Below are 10,153 nucleotides of genomic sequence, written 5' to 3'. Positions count from 1 at the left end.
TGCGGCGCCCGATTCGACATCGGACGATGTTCAACGTCGGCCCGAGAAGAGACCGAGCCCACCTACGCGAGGAAATGGGAAGAATGAATGGGTAGCTAAAGGAAAGAGGCCGAGGCACGAGGCGAGAACATACACCCCTTTGAATGCTCCACTAGAAGAAATCTGCAAAGAGGTCGAAAAAAGGAGTGACATCATATACCCAGCTTCAAGAGGGATACAGTTCGAGGAGACCAAGGATCACCCAGAGTATTGCCATTATCATCAATATCGAGGCCACTCTACAAATAACTGTCAAGAAGTAAAAGACATCGTGCAACACCTTATTCGAGATGGTTACCTGAGATAGTTCGTCCGACACCCAGCCCAGACGACCGCAACGCCCGATGCACCCGTCCACCAGGTCAGAATCGACAGATCCACGCAGTTTGTCAACACGATTTCGCATTCAGCCACTCAAACGTACAATCTGAATCCTGGAATCATGTCTAGAATCCACAAGAGGGATCATAATGGGAAGGAAATTTTCAGTGAAGAAAAAGCTTTGCCGATGGAACCCTGGATGATACAACCCATCTTTTTCTCGGCTCAGGATGTCCCGATGAACGACAAAGCTCACAGTGATCCCTTGGTTATCACCCTCCTGATTGAGGAATGGGGGGTAAGAAGGATACTAGTAGATAGTGGGAGCTCAGTCGAAGTACTCTTCTACGATACGTTCAATAGGATGGAATTGTTAGATGATATACTCGTCCCATCGACATATCGTATCTACGGTTTTAATGGGACCGTAACCATCCCAAAGGGAGAAGTAACCCTAAGGGTATCAGACGGAGGTGGTTACCTAGATACGTTAACTACATTCTATGTGGTCGATGTCGCCTCGCCCTATGAAGCTATTATCGGGAGACCGTGGATCGCGGGAATCAAAGGAGTGGCATCAGCCTATCATCAAAGGCTACGATTCCCAACGTACAAGGGGATAGATGAGGTTTTAGGAGATTCACAGGCAGCCCGACAGTGCATGCAAGTCGATGCCCAGATAAATGAGGAGCGGCGAGCACGACAAAGGGGAGAGAAGAACAAGGCTAAAGAAGCCAAAGCCGCAGAGGAACTGGAAAGAGTTATTTCGCAGGCGGTCATGACATACGAAACACAAGGAAACGAGCCTTCATAGCAATTAAAGGAGACGGCACCGATGAAGGAATCAAAACCAAACTTCTCGGCCGTGGAACCTACTCGGGAGATTAATTTAGGAACTGTAGAAGAACCAAGGATAGTGAGGATCGGGTCCTTACAATCAGACGAACAAGTAAACCAGCTCGTGGTGGTGCTGAAGGAAAACATGGATGCGTTCGCATGGAACGTGCATGATATGGAGGGCATAGATCCGGAGGTATGCTGTCACCATTTAAAGATCGACTCAAGCTTCAAACCAGTCCGACAAAAGATGAGGCGAGTCGCGCCAAAATTACACACAGCCGTCGAGAAGGAGTTAAAGAAGTTACAAGAATCGGGAATAATCAGGAAATCGCACTACCCACAGTGGATATCCAACATGGTCGTGGTACCAAAGAAAAACGAATGAGTCAGAATCTGCATTGACTTCAGCGACCTGAACAAGGCCTGTCCGAAGGACAGTTTCCCTCTCCCAAGCATCGATCAACTGGTGGAATCTATAATAGGGCACGAAGCACTAACATTGATGGGCGGATACCCGGGGTATAACCAGATCCCGTTGGCCCCCGAGGATCAAGAACACGCCTCATTCTTCACGCCGAGGGGCATATACTGCTACACCAAGATGTCGTTTGGCCTGAAGAATGCAGGCGCCACATATCAAAGGTTGATGGGCGACATGTTTGAAGACCAGATCCACAACACCATCGAGGTATACATAGACGATATGCTAGTAAAAATTCTCATATCCAAGAATCACATTCGGGACCTGCAAGAAGTTTTACGGACGATGAGAGAATATAAAATGAAAGTTAACCCGACCAAATGCGATTTCTGAGTCACATCAGGAAAATTTTTGGGATATATCATCACTCCAAAAGGGATAGAGGCAGATCCCGAGAAAATCAAAGCTATACTCGAGATGCCGTCACCGGCTACAATAAAATACGTACAAAAGCTGAACGGAAGTATAGCAGCATTGGGGCGATTTATATCTCGGTCTTCGGACAAATGCAAGAACTTCTTTAGCACTCTCAAAAGGGGAGAGAAATTTAAATGTACGGACGCTTGTGAGGAGGAATTTCAGAATATTAAGCTACATCTCGCAAGCCTACCGTATTACAAATACCCGAGCCATCGGAGGTCCTCACGTTATACCTCGCCGCAACTTCATATGCTATCAGTGCAGTCTTAGTCCGAAATGAAGGGAGCGAGGAAAAGCCTGTTTACTTCATCAGCAAAACATTAAGTCCCGCCGAGAAAAATTATACAAGGATGGAACAGATGATTTTAGCACTAGTTTTCTCCACTCTGAAGTTAAAAACGTATTTCCAAGCCCATCGGATCCGCGTGCTCACAAAATCACCTATTGAGGCGGTACTGGACAATGTCAGCCGATCAGGATAGATTTCCAAATGGGGGGCACAAATCAAACAATTCAACGTTTTCTACGAAATGAGGACAGAAGTGAAGGCACAAGTAGTGGCAGATTTCTTGGCATATTTTCCACTAAGCGACGAAGATGAGGTCGAGGACATACCCGGAATATAAGAAGATCGAGAAGACCCGACTGACTTACTCGAAGCAAGTAGCCCATCACGTTGGGAAGTATTCGTCGATGGAGCGTCGAACAAAGATGGATCGGGACTTGGGATAGTCTTTACCACGCCAAAGGGACGAAAAATGGTCCATTCGTTTAGATTGGAATTTAAGGCGACAAACAACGTCACCGAGTACGAAGCTGCGGTTCACGCCCTGAGATTAATCGTCGAGATGGGCCTACAAGATGTAAGGCTAACTAGTGACTCACAGTTGGTAATCCGACAAATCACAGGCAAATACGCCATCCACGACCCGATTTTGCAGAAGTACTGGGAGCTCTCCCAATTCTATATTGACCAGATCCCCAGCATCAAATTTCGCCACATATGCAGAAAAGACAATCGACACTCGGACGCATTGGCATATATTGCATCCCAGTTCACAAACCCAAGTGTGGAGGGTATTCGTGTCATGAGACTCCTCGCCCCATCTATACCAGAGACACCCGAGGTGCACGTCGACGTGTCTATAAACACGGCCGATAGATATCCGGACGGAGATTGGAGAAAGCCGATTCATTCGTACTTGTAGACAGGCGAGTTACCCAATGGACGACCCGAGATCAACAAAGTGAAAAGCAAATCAGTCGCTTACGAGCTAAGAGACGGAATCCTATACAGGAAATCGTACCTGGGACCACTCTTAAGATGCTTAAGTAAGGAAGAAGGCCAGACAATCTTGAATGGACTACACTATGGAGCAGCCGGAAATCACAGCTCGGGACGAAGTCTGTCAGCGAGAGCGAAAACGATGGGATACTTCTGGACGTATATGAACGGTGATGCAAAAAAAAATGGCGCAAGCTTGCGAAGAATGCCAGCGGTTTGGTAAGAAGATACATGCACCATCAGTAACTCTAAACTCGGTGATAAGCCCCTGGCCCTTCGCAAAGTGGGGAATCGATAGATTACATGTGGGATCGGGGCAGAGAAAATACTTAATAGTAGCAACGGACTACTTCACTAAATGGGTGGAGGCGGCACCACTGAGACATATCCGTGACAAGGACGTCTTCAGGTTCATTTGGGAGCACATTATATGTCGTTTCGGAGTACCGGCGGCCATCGTCTCGGATAATGGAAAACAGCTCTAGGGAGAAAATATCGACCTACTATTTAACACCTACAACTTCAGAAAAAGCAAGGCTAACCCCATATACCCTCAAAGTAATGGGCAGGCTGAGATCTCAAACAAAACTATCGCCGACAATATGAAGAAAAAATTAGATGGAGAATACGGTGATTGGTGCGAAGAACTCTACAATGTTTTATGGGCCTATCGAACTACTCGAAGGGAAGCAACAAGGATATCACCTTTCATGCTGACCTATGAAACCGAAGCGATACTACCAACTGAAGCGATGATACCCACCACGAGAACTGAAGCCTGGAGGTGAAACATATCGACAGATCTAATATTGGCCAAGCTCGATGACTTAGAGGAAACAAGGGAGATGGCGTTGCAAAAAATGGAGAATTACCAAAGGAGACTACAACGAGAGTACAATAAACGAGTTCGACCAAGAGAGTTTCAACCAGGGCAGTTAGTGTTGAAATATCTGGCCGATTGGGAACGTGAAAAAAATGGAGGTAAATTAGCGGCAAGGTAGGGAGGACCATACACAATCGTGTCTAAATCAGGCGAGGTAGCTTATCGATTACTCAAACCAGACGGCAAACCCGAATTAAAACCGTGGAACGCTCAACATATGAAACTCTATTACACATGAGGGGTCTGAGGGAAATAGGTAAACATACTTGTCATTCATTTCTTTAAAACCGCGAGGGGTAGGAAATATGACATGAGCGACCAATGGTCATTCGTACTCGGAGCAAAGCCAGTGAGGAAGTGTCGAGGTGACTTACACTCGAATGGTCATTCGTACTCGGGGCAAAGCCAGTGTGAAAGTGCCGCGGTGACTTACACTCGAATGGTCATTCGTACTCGGGGCAAAGGCAGTGTGGAAGTGACGAGGTGACTTACAGTCGACTGGCTATTTGATACTCGGGGCAGTGGCAGTGTGAAAGTGCCGAGTTAGCCTAAGGGTACTGGTGGTTGGAAGCCAGATACCGAAGGTTGTTAAGATACGATTTCTTCTCAGCTAGGTAACCTACTTACATTTGAAAGGTTACCCCCATCGCAGGTGGCCGTGACCACTTTCCCGAGTTGGTTGGTCGATAACCACTCGGGATTATCGGGCCTAGAACTAGGATGACTAAAACCCTTCCACTGAATCTAAAAGATAGTGATGAGATACCTCGGCTAGGACATGGCATCGGGCCCGATGACCCTCCTTGTTGAGTGTGTTCGACAGAAAAGGCACTAATACTAATACATGTGACATCAAATGCAGATACGGAACACAAACAACAAGATAGCAACCATAAAACTAAACAGCGTCAACACAATGATAAAGGCGGAAATTGTCAATCAAAAGAAAAAAGAAAAACAAGCTTGGCGACGCAGCACCCCATTCAAAGAAGTTGTTCAAAGAAACATGGGTCAAGTTTTCAAACGAATTATAACCCGCGACAAAGGGCAAATTAGTGGCCTAGCACTACAAAAGACATGATCAACTCCTGGATGGAACAACACCGGCCCCCCTTTCTCTGAGCAACCTCGCGGTGCTTTTGCGCGATGTACTCGTTCACACCGGCCTTGATCGCCTCAGCAAGCTCGCTCTGATGAGCATTTTTCTCGTCCACAATCTGCTGAGAAAGCTGCTCGGACCTCGCCTCGGCGGCATGGAGCTTAACTTTCACCTCACCTTCGGCCTTCTTCTACTACTCCACTTCCTGCCCGAGATTTTGCACATCTCGCTCCAGATCCTTGACACGACCCTGCTCGGCTGCAACAAAACATTATAAGCATATTAAACACGGAACATAGCAGAATACAGAGTAAAAACAACAAACTAACTAGGTCTTAAAGTCGCCCCAACATGCACTCCAGAGACCTGATAGAATTGGCAATGCAGATTCTAACGACTCTACGGACTTGGCCAACTCGTCCTCGGCCTTAGAAAGCTTCAAGGTTAACTCATTATAGTATTGTTCATTGAACTCATTCGAAGGGCAATATTTCTTGTTATCACTCCACCGGCCCTCTGACGGTTATAGGACACATGTAGCATCGATAACTGGCTTGGGTCCACTTTAGGTCACTGGATAGCTTATCGAAACCCTTAGTCCTTTCAAGAAGATCTCGGTTGGACTGCTCGGCCACAGCTTTTTCCCTCAAAATTCGTCGCCGATCTTCATGAAGATCTCGATTTTGAAGCCTAAGTGAACCATTTTGACTCTCCAGATTATCGGCTAGTAACGTTTTACCACCAGCAAGTCTTTGAAAGATGCCCAAGCGAGCCCGTAAGTTATCTATCTCTTCGGGGACATACTCAAACAAGCGATATCTGTCCAATTCCTCTTGAAGTTGTTGGATCTCGGCCTCCTGTCGGTCTATCTTCCCATCCTTATTGGAAATTCGTTGTCGAAGATTCTCCACAAGATCTTTCTCGATATCCCACTTTCTCTTCATAAGCCTATACTCCGAAGCAGCGTCTAGATCTATACTAGATATTTCGGCTAGAAGAATAATACTTGACTCAGGACATTGGTACGAAGAACTCAAGCAACACAACTATTGTAAACAATATACCTTGCGCATCGGCGAGTTTGATCTCCAGATCACGGGATCGTTCCTTCTCCTGCTGAAGAGCAACCTCCAACTTCCTAATCTCTTGTCGGCGGAGAGCAGCTTCCAACCTCGACCGATTCAATGCTTACAAATTCCATCCCAAGACGAGATTAGTGGGGCCCGATAACATCAAAAGGAAAAGTGTAAACAAATCACTTACCAAATTATCAAAGACCGACGCGATATCACGATACAGGGGCACAACAGCAATCATCTTCTCATCAGTATAGGAGCCGAACTCCTCAGAGCGAAATGCGCCAAGTGAATCACAAATAGGGACCGATATGGTAAAGGATGTCTGAACACCCGAGGGAGACCCAACATCCTTCTGCGGAAGCTTTTGGAGTGATGTTTGGGTCGGCCCCTGAGCACCAAACTGCACGACAGGAGTCACAATAACAGTCTCCACATAAACCTTCGCTTCCTTCTGGCCACTAGCATCCTCATCAAATAGCTGATCGTCCTCGAATATATCGTCCTCATCATTTTGATCGGGGATATCGATCACAACGTCCGAGCTTTTCAATACCACGCCCTTTGCCGCCACCTTCCCCCGAGGAAGATTACGCCTTGGAACCAAACCTTCACCACCACGAGTATCGGACCCTCCAACATCTTCATCCTCGCGCCTAGGGAATTTCTGCACAAGGTTCAGCGTCAGAACACGTGAAGGCAAAAAACAGGGGCAAGTACATGTACTTAGAATAATTTGTTACCTTCCCCTGATCCTCCTCGACCCTTTTGCCAGCACTCCTCTTCTTGGAAATAGAAGCCGATTTGGTAGACTCGCCCCGAGGATTAAACTACGAAAAAAAGTAATCAGTACCCCAAGCCGATACAACAGGAATCAAAGAAAATAGAAAGAAAACAACATACCCTATCATCGTTAATCACCTAGAATGAATAAGGCTCCGTAGGAAATTGAGGAGGAGGGAAGTTACCATGCAAAATTTGGCCGCGAACAAGTAGTGGAACCCGGTCCCAGTGTGGGCCATTGGTGTGGCGAGCACGCTTGTTGGAACCTCTACCAAGGGGATCAGCATCTAGCATCAATCGTTCAACACCCTCAGGCATAGACTTCAGATGATGAGGGCTAGCAGCAAAACCAGCAAGGTCGCCATTGGTAGTTGTCCCGCTCCGATAGTTCATGACGAAATTGGCAGAAGTATAATTGGGAGCATCTTCAGGCTTATAGGTCGACCAATCGGCCGTAGATCCATGACCCTCGCCTCGGTCTCTCCACTCATTCATCAGGCGGAAAGTGTTGCCATTCCACTGGGTCAAGGCCCGATGCGGACGAAGCTGTGACAACACCTCGTAGTAGAAAGGTCTAGCAGGGTTGTATAAAGGAAAGCGAATACCAAGTTCTAATTTCCCACGAGTAACGATGACTTCCTCGGATGACTGCTCATACCTATCGACATCGAACTTCTTCAACACACCCGTTTGGCCCGAGACTAGGGTCACTTCATAGTTTTGAAGACCAAATTCTTCTTTCAACTGTTCAATGAACTCATCATCAGAAAAGTCTTTGGAGATCCTCTTATCAGCCCTACATGAAAAAGAAGGAGAATCATCAGGGAAAAGGGAATTTATAGCACGATAATCATGATGGGAAGGACTCTCAAGCCAAAACAAGGCATCAAGAGAAACAACATCGCTCTCGGAGAAGGTATCACTCACGCACCTTTTTTCAGTCATTGACGGAGAAGAAGTAGCCATGGAAGAAAGCGAACGGAGAGATATGAACTTTGATGAAGAGAGAAGTAAAAAGAAGAACCAACCATGACTGTCGCAAACCTCACCAACAAAAATAGCGAAGATGAAAACTGAGAAGATAAGAGGGTCACCGGAATTAATGGCGTCGGCAAAGAAGGGAGGAAAAGAAGAAGGAAGAACAGCGCTTGGTTTCTCTGAAAATGGCGAACAAAGGAAAAGGACATAAAGGGAGATATTTATAGGATGCAGTGCCTCGACTGACAACAACGGTTACAAATCATAAAGGGAGAATTAGTGGGAGACTGCATGGCGGAATTCTCGGCATGCTCGAGGACGTGGGAAGGTGGAACGATTTTCTTTCTCTCGTGCCAAGCACACGAGCGAAAGAAGGGGCATAAATGTAGGTGTAGATAATCCACAGGGCTAGGTGGCAAGATCCTAAGCTATGATACACCAAAGAAAAAAGAGCGGCGAAGCACAGAATAAAACCAAACGGCGCAAAGAGCGAGGTATCACGTGGGTCGGACGTAATGTCCCAACAGTTGTCGGATGTGACGTGACCCTTACCTTCTGATAGGTCGGGCGAACGATCAGAAAGCACTCAGTCAGACGAAGGAAGATGGTCAAACAAAGGAACGAGAATAAAGAAGGGCGACATCGTGTTAACCAGACAATCAAGACTCGGCCTCGGGTGAAGAACTATCAAAAACCAAGACTCTATCGGTCAAACCAGAAAGTCAGGCGAGCAGTGCAGGTCCGATAAGAAACAGCTAAATTGATGTAATGTGACCAACATTGTAATTCTGTTGTATGTCGACCTTGGCCTATAAATACAAGGGTTGATCGACAGAGAGAGGAAGGTTGAGAGAGAGAGAAAAAGAAGGTATCATACTTGAGTTTTTGAGAGCTTCACCATTTGAAAGGGAGAGAACAACTTGTAATCAAAGAAAAGAAATAATAGTATTCATCCTTTCACCCCGTGGACGTAGGTAATCATACCAAACCACGTATATCCTTGTGTCTATGTTTGTTTGTGTACCTTTATTTCGTGTTAAATCATCTTCTACTTCGTTGGATGTAGTGTGTGGTTTTGTGCCGCTACACTCATATAGGCAGTATATCCTGCATCACGAATACGAGAAGATGGGAACAGATGCCTGACACGGTATTAAACTTGACGCCCCATCGTCTATTCCGTTTTGACTATGTGTTTTGTAGTTTCATGATGTAGTTGTGTTTTCGTATAATTTTGGTGTTCAACGACTTCTGAAATATATACTAACACGAGAGAATCTTATGCATTTTCTCCACTACCAAAGTTCACAGAGGTTAGTATATGAAAGAACTTCTTTTCTGCACTCTCATCTGACGTTTCCCCATATCTTGGATGGATTGATGTGGATGGACAAAAGAACATAAGATAGCCAAGGATATGGATTTGATTATTACTGATATAAGCTAAATAGACGGTACTAATGAATTCAAATTTAGTGGTGACATGAAATGTATTGGAGTGGATTTAAGATGGAAATTGTTGCATCAAGAATTGTACGTTGCACACATACCTCTGGGAACCAAGATTGAGGAGGGTTTTTAGGGATAAGCAAATGCGAGCCTGTGTGAAGCACGGGCGCACACCTAGTATAGTTTTAGAAGAAAATACTATGTTGTGGTTAAAAGTTGTATCAAGATCAAATTCTAGAGTTTATGGCCCCACCAGACATGTTTTAACCAATAGGAAGACTTCGTTTTTTCACACCACCACCTTAGCCTTTATTTTCTCAACCCAACGTATCTCTAATTTCCTATTCACCCGGATGTATTATATATCTATATATTCCGATCCGAGGTATCTCTCATTTCCCACTTATCATATATTTTCTCCTGAAACATATAATTCCCTCCACTACTACCGAGATTTTAAAACAAACCCTAATCTGCTAATCTACAAACTCCATTTTTT

Source organism: Papaver somniferum, chromosome 7 (genome assembly GCF_003573695.1).
Source record: "Papaver somniferum cultivar HN1 chromosome 7, ASM357369v1, whole genome shotgun sequence".
Taxonomy (NCBI): Eukaryota; Viridiplantae; Streptophyta; class Magnoliopsida; order Ranunculales; family Papaveraceae; genus Papaver; species Papaver somniferum.
Note: the sequence above shows the minus strand (reverse complement) of the source record.